Genomic DNA, 14,809 nt, shown 5'->3' with positions numbered 1-14,809 from the left:
ACGAGGGGTAAATTTAAAGGATATTCAATCAAGAACACAACAACCTTCACACACTCTAGACCTTGGCCAAATACTCTTATGACTAGTCAACTGTTAGATATGAATTATATCAAACAATAACATACACAGAGGATACCAAGATGTACCTGCAGGCCTAGAGAATTAGTAGTGACAACCTAGGCACTCAGAAGGACCCATCAATCTAGGCATCCCCTGTGCTAGCAACAACTATGGTGAAAGTGTGTGAAGACAACATAATCAAGCAAACACCAAACAGCAGAAAAAGATGACTAGTCAACCGCACAAATTCAGATGACTAGTCAACTATTAAGAACACAAACCCAGAAAATTTACAGAGATGGAAACCAGAAACTGTTCACCCAGAAACCCACCATTGGGAAAAACTAGGGGTCATCAACCGACCAGGCAATCCACTAAGCAAAAAAGATTCTTACAAAGAACACTAGCAAGCTCAAGAAATTCCTAGGTCTATTTAGGAAGATGAGCTATACCTCCTTTGTGCAATCTTCTTCTCCAACTTAGCAAAGCTTGAAGCTGAGTTCATCATGGCAATGGCAGCTCCTTCTCAGCTCGTTCATCCCATGGCACTAGCTTTCAAGCTCCAACTCAAAAAACGAAACCAGAATTTGGATTCAAAGGAGAATGACCAATTTCCTCAAGAAACCATTCTCTTAAAGAAATTAGTCTTGAATCAAACCTAGATATAAATGAGAGTGATTTATGCAGCTAGATGAGATTCAAAGACACATGCAGTTTTTCAAGAGGTAGAATTCATTTCGGAAAAACTCATGAATATCATATACGGTTCTCTTTTGAGCAAGAAGAAGAGAAAGCTTGCAAGCAATCTTTCCAAATCTTCCACCCAAAAGCGACGGCTCCAAAAGAGGAAATTGATAGCCTTTAAAGATAAAAATTCCCTTAGGTCAGAATACCCACATGGCAGCAGAGAGAGAAAGGAAAATAGGACAAAAAGGTTTGTTATCCAGCTGGAAATCCTACAGAGTAAGGATGACTAGTCATACGAGAAACAGATGACTAGTCATCATTTTATAAAAATAGTTTTAATACCATGATATGCAATGCATACTTACCTTTGTCAAATTGCTTGAATCTCCATAGGATAGTTGTTAGTTAAGAACACCTAGAGAAGCTATTCTTAATCTAAGCTTGAGCTTGATAAATAACAATAGAAATCCTATTACAAAGTTGTCAAGGGAAGCCAAAAGAAAAACCCAAAATGCATACATTAACAATCTCCCCCTTTTTGGCTTTCCTTGACAACACACTCTCTAACAACACTCAACCCAAAACCAAACCTAAGGAGATGATGAAATGAAGTACCTGCAAAACAACAACCAAACTCCCAGGCACAAGACAAGCATATTATATCATATAAAGTTGAAGCAATATGCAATATAGGGTTGAGAGTGTTCTCCCCCTTGTTGATAAGGAAAGAGCAAAAAGGAAAATATAGAGAAACAGTAATCAAGTGAATTAAACACAAGTCACATAATCATATTTGAACAATATGCACATGACACGGTTTGATTACAAAGCAAAACAGCATTTGCTCAAAAACAATACAAGAAAACTCCCCCTATCAAGTTGCACAAACTACCCAGGCAAAAAGATCCCTAACCTGTCCAAAAATACTCCCCCTGAGTATCATATAACATAAAGGAATTAACCTTTGATGTACTAATCCAGCAAACTTTCCATAAATAGCCAACAAACACAAAAGTGCATCAAGCTAAAGAGAATAAGAAGTGGAGCACAAGTTGCAAGGAATCATACCTAAGGCAATTAAAATCAAGTGGCTGAATTTAATTTCAATGTGTACACATTACACATAAAGAAACTCCCCTAAAAAGACGGAGTTTAAGCAACATATTTATCAAAACAAGGGACAACCAATGAATTTTTCTTTACACACCATAGTGCAAAATCAAGACAAAGCACCAAGATTTCAAAATTTAAGGCATCAATCAATGTCAAATTTGAAGAAAGCACCATGCAAGATAAACCTTAATTTTTTGCTCAAAATTGAGGACATGTGAGAAAGAATACAAGAAATAAGTCTCTAGGTTGTCCAAAAAAACACAACATAGCTTCCAAAAAGCACAAGGAGAAGAGAGTGGACTATGAAATGGACTAGTCACGCATGTCTAAATTTGAGGTGGCATCAAAAGACCAACAACCTCATAGACACAGCCAAGAACAAAAGAGAGCAAATCAATGGAGATAAGGCTTAGGAAGGCAACATTGATGTATGAAAATGATAAAAACAACCAGCAAGAATGTTGCCAAAACACATGCATCTCAAAGAAACTCCCCCAACAGAATAAATTAGCCAACAATCCAAAACTCATATAGCACAACATACTCGTAAGGATTTCAAGATTATATTAGGCTAAATCATTGAATGTGGGACACACAACTTATTAAGATAGGGTCATAGACCAAAGTGGCATCATCCAAACACGACCAGTACCAGTGTTGAAACAGAATGTATAAATGAGACAAGGAGAAGACAAGTGAACCTTTGTGTTTTATGTCATAACCAATGGTCTTGGTTCTTAGAGAGTGAAAATTAATTTCACCAAAAGTCACAAGATCCCTGTTAAGCAGATGACTAGTCAACCATAATCAGCATGAGCATATGTTGACTAGTGAACTCAAGCAATATCATTACAAGCAGCAATTTTAGTATTGACCCTGAAGAAAACATGATTTTAGTTTTAAAAACACAAACATGAACTAGCAAATATATCAAGTGATCAACGATGTATTAGCTACTATAGCCTAGTCCAAGTCTTCAAGCACAATAAGTAAGAGAGAGAGAAGATAACCACATGTGCAAACAAAACAATTGCAACTAACTCTGATAGATAGAATATGGATTAGATTTCATGCTCAGAGAGATAAGGCAAGATGGACAGAGGAGGTTCAGAGCCAAAAGAAAAACACAAGAGATGAAGAAATATCACTCTTGGAGTGACAAGTATATAATGAACCTTCAAGACAAACTCAAAGCATAGACTCAACCTATTTGATTTTCATCACTCAATCTGGCTATTTATTATGTTTGTTATTTGCACATCCCAGACTTAAGTGCTTGAGTGGCCCAATTTTGCGGCTCTTGCTCTAGATTCTTCAATCATATCACCTTATACCTTCCTAGAGTCGTGACTACATTGGTCACACTTCCCTGTTTTTTTTTTTGTTTTTTTGTTTTTTTTTAATAAACAAATTGCCTAAGAAAGTGAGATAAGATAGGAGATTATAACAATGATTGTCCACAATGGATCACAACACTTGTCTCACCAAGAGGATGTAAAAACACCAAAAAATTTCATCTAATGGCTCCAAACTAGAAGGGGGGAATTATGCACAAATCAGGCAAAGCATAAAATGAATCAAACTTCACACCATCAGAGATCAGAAGAAACAGATGTTTTTGACATTTGCACACCAAGTAAACAAAAATTTATATTTGACTAGTCAACTAAAACGAAGATGACTAGTCAACAGTTCTGTAATGTGCTGAAGATAAGGAACAGACAAGCTAATCAATCAATTGAGCAAAGGCCAATGGACTACCTAAGTGTGACATGTTTCTGAAAGTCCAAGGCCTTGGTGAGTATATCTGCTAGCTATTTCAAAGAGGGAACAAATTCCAAAGATAGAATTTTGTCTTCCACAAGATCTCTAATAAAATGGTGCCTAATGTCTATATGCTTAGTCCTAGAGTGTTGAACAGGATTTTTAGAAATATCTATACCACTCATGTTGTCACAATAGATTAGAAAGCATGATTGAGCAAGACCATAGTCTTCCAACATTTGTCTCATCCAAAGGAGTTGAGTGCAGCAACTCCCAGCTATAACATACTCTGCTTCAGCAATGAATAAAGAGATAGATTTCTATTTTTTGCTATGCCAAGCAACAAGGTTGTTGCCTACATAAAATACCCTCCCGGAAGTGCTTTTCCTACCGTTACTACAACCTGCCCAATCGGCATCACTATCCTCAACAAGATTGACACAAGTGTCATAAGTATACTACAACCCAAACTCAAAAGTTCTACTCACATATTTTATGATTCTTTTGACAGCAAACAAATGAGACTCTTTAGGATCACTTTGGAACCTAGCACAAAACTCCTACACTATAGGAAATGTCAGGTCTACTTGCAGTCAAGTATAGAAGGCTTCCTATCTTGCTTCTATAGAAAGTTTTCAACAGGGACAGATGAGCTGAGATTCTGAGGTTGATTATGACAAGTTGACAGGTCAACTGGAACAGAATTGTCAAGAGTTGACTGGTCAACCGATTTGCTAAAGGTTGACAGGTCAACCACTAGATCCAGACCTGGAGATTCTCCCTAAAGCATAGAAGATAAAAGACCATCCTCATCTCATGCCGTCTCAATGGAGGCAGCAAAGTCATCAATATTGACATGATGGTTCTGGTCCTATAATTGTATGCTATATAGGCTCAGCTTGAAGTGAAATACCCAAGAAAAATTCCTTTGTCACTTTTAGAGTCAAACTTAGCAAGGTGTTCCCAATCTCTTAAGATAAAACATGTGCTACCAAAGACTCTAAAATAAGACACATTGGGTTTCTTACCTTTCCAAAGCACATAGGGAGTTTGTTTGGCACCATACCTCAAAAACTCCCTGTTTGAGATGTAAACCCAAAGATTGTTTAGCAAAATTTTTGCTATTGAGCATCACCCTAGCCATCTCAACAAGAACTCTATTTTTTTTTTTCTCCACAACACCATTTTGCTGAGGTGTAATAGGTGCAAAGAACTCATGCTTAATTCTTATCACCTCACAAAATTTCAGAAGCTGAGAATTCTCAAACTCAGAACCATGATCTGTTCTAATTCTAACAAGAGGCAGATGACTAGTCATCTTAACTTTTTGTAAAAACTGGTAGACAGATTTAAACCTTTGAAAGGTTTCTGATTTTTCAAGCAAGAGTGAGACCAACATAAACCCAAAGAAGTCATCTACAATGGATAGGATGTATTCCTTGCCACCAAGGGAAAATGTTTGGACAAGACCAACAAGATAAATGTGAATAAGTTCAAAAGAACATGAAATTTTGTTGATCACCCAAGATTCAAAGCACTGTGAGAGAGATGATTGAAAGATATGCATGCAATGACCACATTTAAAAATAATAAAACAAAAGAACAAGGTGCAAATGCATGACAATGTATCTAGACTCTATGAAGCACACACAAATAAGAGAATGGTCTAGATACATAAAATAAAGAAACTAGTCACCAACATGAGGAAGAACATGGTCTTCCTTCTTGATCCAAACTTGCTTCACTTTTGAGACTTTATGAGGCAAAGAGATAACCTTAGGAATTTTGACAACTTTATAAAGAAGATCATTCACTTGAGTTTGAAGTGAGTCATCATTTACTTTCTTGAAATGAACAAAAGCCTTTTGCTCAAAATTCCTAAAATCAAAACACTTTGGTCTAATGTGTCCTAATGTGCCACAATGATGGCATATAGGAATGAACCTTTTTGGTTGAAGGAAACCAAATTTTGCAAGTGAAGAATGTTTATCTCTTGTACAAACCACAGACTTTACAGTTGCATACCCCTTAAAAGATGACACATGAGTCTTAAACATACTTTCTTTGGAAACTTGAGACTCAATCCTAAGGATATGACACCTAGGTCGAATGTGTCCTTTCACACCATAATGGTGGCAGGTAGGCACAAATTTGGATTGTGAAAGAGACAGCTTTCCCTTAGAAACAATATTCATGGAATCAAAACCCAAGTTGAGACCATGAACAAATTTTGGAGCTTCTTGAGTTGACACATCTTTGACAAAGTTTGTCTCAAATGATGAAGGTGTAGAAGACTCATTTACATATCCTAAACCTCTTTTATCACCGAACAATTTTCCAAAATTGAGCATTTTATCAATCTTTTCAGCACCAATGGTTAAACCTTGAATCTTTTCTTTTTCCAACTTAAGTTCATGTTCCAATCTTATATTTTCAAATTGTAAAGCATCAAAAGATTCAGATTGTTTAACCATGTTGTTTTCAAGTGATTTTATCATCTCAAACAAGTTTTGAACCTCAATGTCTTTCTCAAATAACATGCATTGCAAATCAGAATTTTCAACCACAAACTTATCATGCACGACTACATTTTCATGCTCAACTAATGACTTTTCAAACTCAAATAAAATCAGTCTATGAAGAAACAATGATTTGTCATTTTCAAGTACATTCAACTTCTTAATCAAATCAGAATTTTCTTTTTCAAAAGTGCTAACTTTATGATACAATTCATACATGTCAACTTCATTCTCATACAAGCTATCACTCAAATTCTTTTTGGCCATTTTGAGAGTTTCATTCAGTTCATCAAGTTCCTTGACCTTTTCTTCCATCATGAGATTATGTTCTTTGAAATTACAGGTTTCATTGAAAAGCATATCATACTTTTCACATAGTTCCCTGTATGACTGGTCATCTTGTTCCTTGTATGACTGGTCATCTTGTTCTCTATATGGCTGGTCATTTTGCATATCATCTCTAGACACAGATTCTTTCTTAACTACAGGAACTCTAGCAAGGCTAGAGTTATGAACAGAACCAACAAGGGCAAAATTATTTGCCTCTTCATAAGATGAAGTGATATAGTTATTGGAATCATCACTACCATTATCACTCCATTGTGCAATAATTGACTCTTCTCTCCCATTAAACTTTGTCTTGTGGTTATTTGCACATTCCATATCAATGTGACCAGTACCACCACATAGATAGCACTCTACAAGACCTTGCAAACTTTTGTCCTCCCTAAAGCCATAAGAGTCCAAAACATTCATCTCCTTAAAAACATTGTCTTGAGACACACATGTAGACAAACTAGGAAGATTCTGACAATTCCTAGTGACTTTGGTTTTATCTTTGACAACTCTTCTATAATTCTTAACAAACAAGGCAAGTTCATCATGAATGCAAGGAGCAATTTGATCCATTTTTATGTTTGCACACCTAATACCAACTAGCACCCAAAGGATCTCTCTATTTATGTTAAGAGCTGGTGCTCTGATACCAATTGAAATTGGTACTTAGGTGACGAGGGGTAAATTTAAAGGATATTCAATCAAGAACACAACAACCTTCACACACTCTAGACCTTGGCCAAATACTCTTATGACTAGTCAACTGTTAGATATGAATTATATCAAACAATAACATACACAGAGGATACCAAGATGTACCTGCAGGCCTAGAGAATTAGTAGTGACAACCTAGGCACTCAGAAGGACCCATCAATCTAGGCATCCCCTGTGCTAGCAACAACTATGGTGAAAGTGTGTGAGGACAACATAATCAAGCAAACACCAAACAGCAGAAAAAGATGACTAGTCAACCTCACAAATTCAGATGACTAGTCAACTATCAAGAACACAAACCCAGAAAATTTACAGAGATGGAAACTAGAAACTGTTCACCCAGAAACCCACCATTGGGAAAAACTGGGGGTCACAAACCCAGAAAATTTACAGAGATGGAAACTAGAAACTGTTCACCCAGAAACCCACCATTGGGAAAAACTGGGGGTCATCAACCGACCAGGCAATCCACTAAGCAAAAAAGATTCTTACAAAGAACACTAGCAAGCTCAAGAAATTCCTAGGTCTATTTAGGAAGATGAGCTATACCTCCTTTGTGCAATCTTCTTCTCCAACTTAGCAAAGCTTGAAGCTGAGTTCATCATGGCAATGGCAGCTCCTTCTCAGCTCGTTCATCCCATGGCACTAGCTTTCAAGCTCCAACTCAAAAAACAAAACCAGAATTTGGATTCAAAGGAGAATGACCAATTTCCTCAAGAAACCATTCTCTTAAAGAAATTAGTCTTGAATCAAACCTAGATATAAATGAGAGTGATTTATGCAGCTAGATGAGATTCAAAGACACATGCAGTTTTTCAAGAGGTAGAATTCATTTCGGAAAAACTCATGAATATCATATACGGTTCTCTTTTGAGCAAGAAGAAGAGAAAGCTTGCAAGCAATCTTTCCAAATCTTCCACCCAAAAGCGACGGCTCCAAAAGAGGAAATTGATAGCCTTTAAAGACAAAAATTCCCTTAGGTCAGAATACCCACATGGCAGCAGAGAGAGAAAGGAGAATAGGACAAAAAGGTTTGTTATCCAGCTGGAAATCCTACAGAGTAAGGATGACTAGTCATACGAGAAACAGATGACTAGTCATCATTTTATAAAAACAGTTTTAATGCCATGATATGCAATGCATACTTACCTTTGTCAAATTGCTTGAATCTCCATAGGATAGTTGTTAGTTAAGAACACCTAGAGAAGCTATTCTTAATCTAAGCTTGAGCTTGATAAATAACAATAGAAATCCTATTACAAAGTTGTCAAGGGAAGCCAAAAGAAAAACCCAAAATGCATACATTAACAATCTCACCATCTATAAATAGGAGTGTTAATAAGGAAGAGATATCATGCAATGTGAGAGAGAGAGAGATGATGATGACACTCTTGGAGCTTGGTTTGGGTGATAATACATGAAGATAGGTATATGGGTTGTCTTGCCAATTTATTTTAAGGGCTCTCATTATTGAGGTGAGTAGTTTATGTAATGTGTTCTAAAAGTTCCACTACTACAAAAAGTGAAAAAGACGACCAGAAAACAACGACGGTCTAAGTGAAAACCGTCATGGTTTTTAAAAAGACGGCGGTTCTAAAAACACCGTCGTGTAATACAACCTTAGACAACTAAAAAATGGAGATTCAAATGGCTGTTCAAAAACAACGACGTACCTAATTAAACAACCGACGTCTATTTGAAACAGATTTCTGCAGTGTAAAATCAATGTCAACAAAGAACGGCAGAAGTTATGAATCGACCGACGTAGAAAGTAAAGACGACGATTTCAATAAAAACCGCCGTTTTTACTCATAAAATAACACGACGAGGTTTTCGTATAAGACGCCGTATAATTACAAACAAATCCACGGCTTTAAAATACAAAATATCGCCGTATTAAATTAATATACAACGACGGAAAATATAAATATATCGACGTCATTCTCGTATAGTTCTACGACGTTATCTTTAAATCGTACAATAAAATTTAACGTCGTATTTATTCATTTTATAGTCGTACCTTTAATTTAAACCGTCGTCTTAATAAGAATTTATGTTAACAATTTTTTTCTTTGATTTTCTTATCCTACGTCGGTAGATCTACTTAATGACAAGAATTGAAATAACCACGACGGTTTATATAGAAAACCGCCGACATAATCAGATTTGTCTGAGATCCCAAGGGTTACGAAATCTTACCAGATGGAACTCTGTTCCACATCATAATCTTAACAGATGACACAGATTTTCAATCAGAGAGACAATTTTTTGGAAGTTGATGATGTGTGTGTGTTTGTGTATCTACAAATATTATACCTAACGTCGTTGCAAATTTGCAATCAGAAAGACAATTTTCAACGACGGTTATATTATACCTAACGACGTTTAAAAAACAAATCAACGTCGCTCAACAAATATATTACGTCGTCTTAGTCTTACTTAAGACGACGAAAAACGACGACAGTAATACAAAAACAGTCATTGTTTTTATATTCTTATTTTATTTAAATCTGTCATCCAAAAAAGAAACTTTACATATTCCAGAACATTAATTTCCTTCATTTTAAATTTCCTCCGGAAAAAAAACTCTATTTATAACGCACTGTAATTGAAAAATAAATTGAAAGGTCACGGGAAAAAAAATTCTATTCATAATTTAAAAATTCAAATCCACGTCGGTTATATTAAACCTAACTACGTTAAATGAAAAGATTCCACGTCGCAAAACAAATATTGCGTCGTGTTAGTTAAAAACGATGGCATAACAAAAACCCGTCGTTGTTTCAAACTGAATTAATTTAAAATTTATTCGGGAAAGCAAAATCTATTTATAATTTCCTCGGGTTAGTAATATTGCGTCGTGTTAGTTTACAAATTCTAGAACATTAATTTCCCTCATTTTAAATTTCCTCGGGAAAGAAAAATCTATTTATCACGCTTTGTAATTGAAAACTAAAACTGAAAGAATTCGGGAAAAAAAACTCTATTTATAATTTAAAAATAAAATCCACGTCGGTTGTAGTACACTTAACGACGTTTAACAAAATAATCTACGTCGGTAATTATAAATCTACCGCCATCTTACCTTAATATAGACGACGAGAAAAGACGACGGTAGAACAGAAAACCGCCGTTGTTTCAGTTTCTTTAACAGTTTGGTCCTTTATCTTTCTGCAGGACTTGTATAGTTCAAAGCATTGACAATGTCTTCATCATATCTCCCAGCAACTACTGATTCGATTGCTCATGCTTTAGAGGCCATCTGAAGCCATTTCTATTCTTTATCGCATTCTTGAAACCCATCTTCTTCTTATGAAGCTCTACGGATAAAGGAAGAGGCTATCACAAATCTGACGAATCTTCTTAGCCAAGAAAATCAAGCAGAGGATCAGGCACATCTGATCTTCAGATTTCCCTGAGAAGCGAACTTTCCTTCGACAGCGAGTGGAGGCCAGGCTTGCATCTCTTTTGATGGAAAGCAAGGAGTATTCAGAAGCACTAAGTGTCCTATCAGGCTTGATCAAGGAAGTGAGAAGGCTAGTTGACAAGCTTCTTCTTGTGGACATATATTTGATGCGAGTAAGCTCAATTTCTCTTTGAGAAAGACATCCAAATTATTGTCTTTGAGACGTGAGAGACAGTGTCTCTGAGAGAGGAAGAACTTGGAACCCTAAATGTAAACCGAAAATGAATGAAAGCGACAAATTTATAGAATAAATTTTTAAAACCAACGGCGGTCCTTACAAAAAAACCGCCGTTTAAATTGTAAAATCAACGTCGGTATGACTGAGGTATATTACAGAAATCCACGTCGGTACATTAATAAAAACGATGTGTTAAATAATCTACCATGATGCGAGTTATTACTTATGTACTTTAATTTTTGAGTTTACTACGACGGTACCTACAACACTACTGTCGTATTTATTTACCACGTCCGAAGTTAAATGTACCGTCGTATTTTGTAATTTATACGTCGTAGTTATATGTAACCGCCGTATTATTTTTTTGAAATGGTTTTATATGTAAGCAACTTTTTGTCTACCTGACTTACACATGCGCTGTTTCCAAACCCGATTAAAAATTTCAATCTCCCAGAGAAAACTTTTAGACTTTTTTCCTTGTCAGAGCACTGTCAGAGTATCTCATCGTCTTCCTCTCGTCTTCTTTGTCGTCTCTGAACTTAAACATCGTCTTCCTCTTGCTTTCATTGCACGCAAAAGGTAAGCTTTCATTTTCACTATTTTGGTTGCTGTTTTGCATGCTCATACGTTTTTTGTTTGAAAAATCTTTTTACCTTTTTTCTGGCCAAAATCATTTTACTTCTTTCCAAGTTCGATAAAATATACAGACAAAGAGGGAAAGTTTCCAACTTTGAAGACAACTACCTCAACTAAATAAGACGACGGTAGCTTCTTATTTACGTGGTTAAATATGTAGACCACGACGGTGCGTCAGTCGTTCTAGCGTCGTCTGAAAATTGACAAAGTTGTTTTTAAAATTATAGTCTTTTTTTTATTTGCTTGTTTAATTGCAGGTTTGATTTCTCTGAACTATGGTTTTTGTTTTTCCCTAATTTGATAAAATATAAAGAAAAAGAAAGTAGGGTTGGTATCTAATATAGACGACAGTATCTTATTGTTAATATCACGACGTCATATTAAAATACCGTCGTCTATATAAGATTCCAAAACTTTCTTTCTTGGCCTTGTATTTTATCAAATTAGAAAACAAAAACCATGGTTCAGAAAAATCAAATCTGCAATCAAACATTCACAGAGAAAGAAAGAAGGGTTTTGGATCCTTATATAGACGACGGTATATTACTATTGACGTCGTGTAAACATCAATACCACGACGTTATATAAATATTTCGTCGTTTATAGTTAATTATCACGTCGTCTGGTAAATATCGACGTAATAAGTTATTATTACGTCTTATTTTATATTATTTTGTCGTTGTTTAATTACCTTGGTTTTAAACATTTATTACGTCTGAGATTATTTCATTGCGTCGTTTAAAATCATATCATACGTCGTATTTTATTAATAACCGTCGTTTGTGTTCTTAATCTTTTCCTGAAAACTTGCAGTTTTGTCTGTAAAAATGGTTTCTCACCAAGACCAAAGTAAGGACTCTGGCTCCAAGAAAAATGGAGGTAAGGAGCTTGGAATGGTAACTCCTCAAGAGAAGTCTTCGAAGAAGATGAAGTCTTCGAAGAAGATGAAGTTTGCTTCATCATCTGCTGAGACAGAACCAACCAGCACGACAACAATCTCTGATGATTCAAAGTCTGGTCGAGGAATGAGCACAATGCCTCGTGTTGTGAAGAGAAAACTTCAGAAACTCAGGCCAATTGTTGAGTACAATAAGGGGGAAAGGAATTGGCCAAGCACATAGTGAGATGCAGTCCTACATTGGTGTGTTGGCACGCTCCAGAGTTCCACTTGTGGACATGAAATGGGCTCAAATCCCCAAGGATATAAAGGAGCAGATTTGGGAAGCAGTTGACATTGCTTTTGTGGTAGGTCAAGGGGGCAAGAACTCTGTGTTAGCTTCTACTGCCAAGAAATAGAAGGATTTCAAGTCTACACTAACGAGGCATTATATCCTTCCATACACCAATGACAGGGAGAGATTAAGCCAACCCCCTGAAACATATAAATTCATAGAGAAAGCACAATGGGATGCCTTTGTAGCTTCAAGGTTATCCAAAGATTTTGAGTCTGTGCATTCTCAACATGCACAGATTAGGGAGAAACTTGAGTACAATCATCGATTGTCTCGAAAAGGATATGCTGATTTGGAGGATCAATTGGAGGAAACCATGCCTGGGGTAGAAATTGATCGATCTACCTTATGGAAGAGAGCTAGACAGGACAAACATGGTAACATCCCGGATCCAAAGGTGGCAGAGAAAGCAAAATTAATTGTAAGCCTACTCACTCTGTTTTAAATTTTTATTAAACTGTGAATAATTCTTATTACGTCTTATGTTATATTTTGCGTTGTGTGAATGATATTACCACGTCGAAATTTTTTAAAAAACGTCGTTAAAGGTTTGAATCAGGAATCACTACTCTGTTTTCTGTAATTATAGCATAAGATGTCGGTGGTTCATTTTCGCGTCGTTTGTATTAAATTACTACGTCGAAATATTTTAAACAAGGTCGTTAAAGGTGTGAATATTGAATCATCCCTCTGTTATCTGTAAATAAAGCATAAGACGTCGGTGGTTTATTCATTTCGTCGTTTAAAAAAACTAACCACGTCGGTATAACTACCGTCGTGATAAATTATAATAACGTCGATTTATATGTTACTGCGTCGTCTGAAATTATATAATACGTCGTTTGTATATAAATAACCGTCGTGTGTTTTTTGTTCTTACTTTTTTATATATCTTTGTTTCACTACTACAAAAAGTGAAAAAGACGACCAGAAAACAACGACGGTCTAAGTGAACACCGTCGTGGTTTATAAAAAGACGACGGTTCTAAAAACACCGTCGTGTAATACAACCTTAGACAACTAAAAAATGGAGTTTCAAATGGCTGTTCAAAAACAACGACGTACATAATTAAACAACCGACGTCTATTTGAAACAGATTTCCGCAGTGTAAAATCAATGCCAACAAAGAACGGCAGAAGTTATGAATCGACCGACGTAGAAAGTAAAGACGACGATTTCAATAAAAACTGCATTTTTTACTCATAAAATAACACGACGAGGTTTTCGTATAAGACGCCGTATAATTACAAACAAATCCACGGCTTTAAAATACAAAATATCGCCGTATTAAATTAATTTACAACGACGGAAAATATAAATATATCGACGTCATTATCGTATAGTTCTACGACGTTATCTTTAAATCGTACAATAAAATTTATCGTCGTATTTATTCATTTTATACGTCGTACCTTTAATTTTAACGGTCGTCTTAATAAGAATTTTTGTTAACAATTTTTTTCTTTGATTTTCTTATCCTACGTCGGTAGATCTACTTAATGACAAGAATTGAAATAACCACGACGGTTTATATAGAACACCGCCGACATAATCAGTTTTGTCTGAGATCCCAAGGGTTACGAAATCTTACCAGATGGAACTCTGTTCCACATCATAATCTTAACAGATGACACAGATTTGCAAATATTGCGTCGTGTTAGTTTACAAATTCTAGAACATTAATTTCCCTCATTTTAAATTTCCTCGGGAAAGAAAAATCTATTTATCACGCTTTGGAATTGAAAACTAAAACTGAAAGAATACGGGAAAAAAAACTCTATTTATAATTTAAAATTAAAATCCACGTCGGTTGTAGTACACTTAACGACGTTTAACAAAATAATCTACGTCGGTAATTATAAATCTACCGCCATCTTAACTTAATATAGACGACGAGAAAAGACGACGGTAGAACAGAAAACCGCCGTTGTTTCAGTTTCTTTAACATATCTTTCTGCAGGACTTGTGTAGTTCAAGCATTGAACAATGTCTTCATCATATCTCCCAGAAACTACTGATCATTGCTCATGCTTTAGAGGCCATCTGAAGCATTTCTATCTTTATCGCATTCTTGAAACCCATCTTCTCTTCTGAAGCTCTACG

This window comes from Prunus persica, chromosome G1, assembly GCF_000346465.2.
Source record: "Prunus persica cultivar Lovell chromosome G1, Prunus_persica_NCBIv2, whole genome shotgun sequence".
NCBI classification, from domain to species: domain Eukaryota; kingdom Viridiplantae; phylum Streptophyta; class Magnoliopsida; order Rosales; family Rosaceae; genus Prunus; species Prunus persica.
This window is presented reverse-complemented; position numbering follows the sequence as displayed.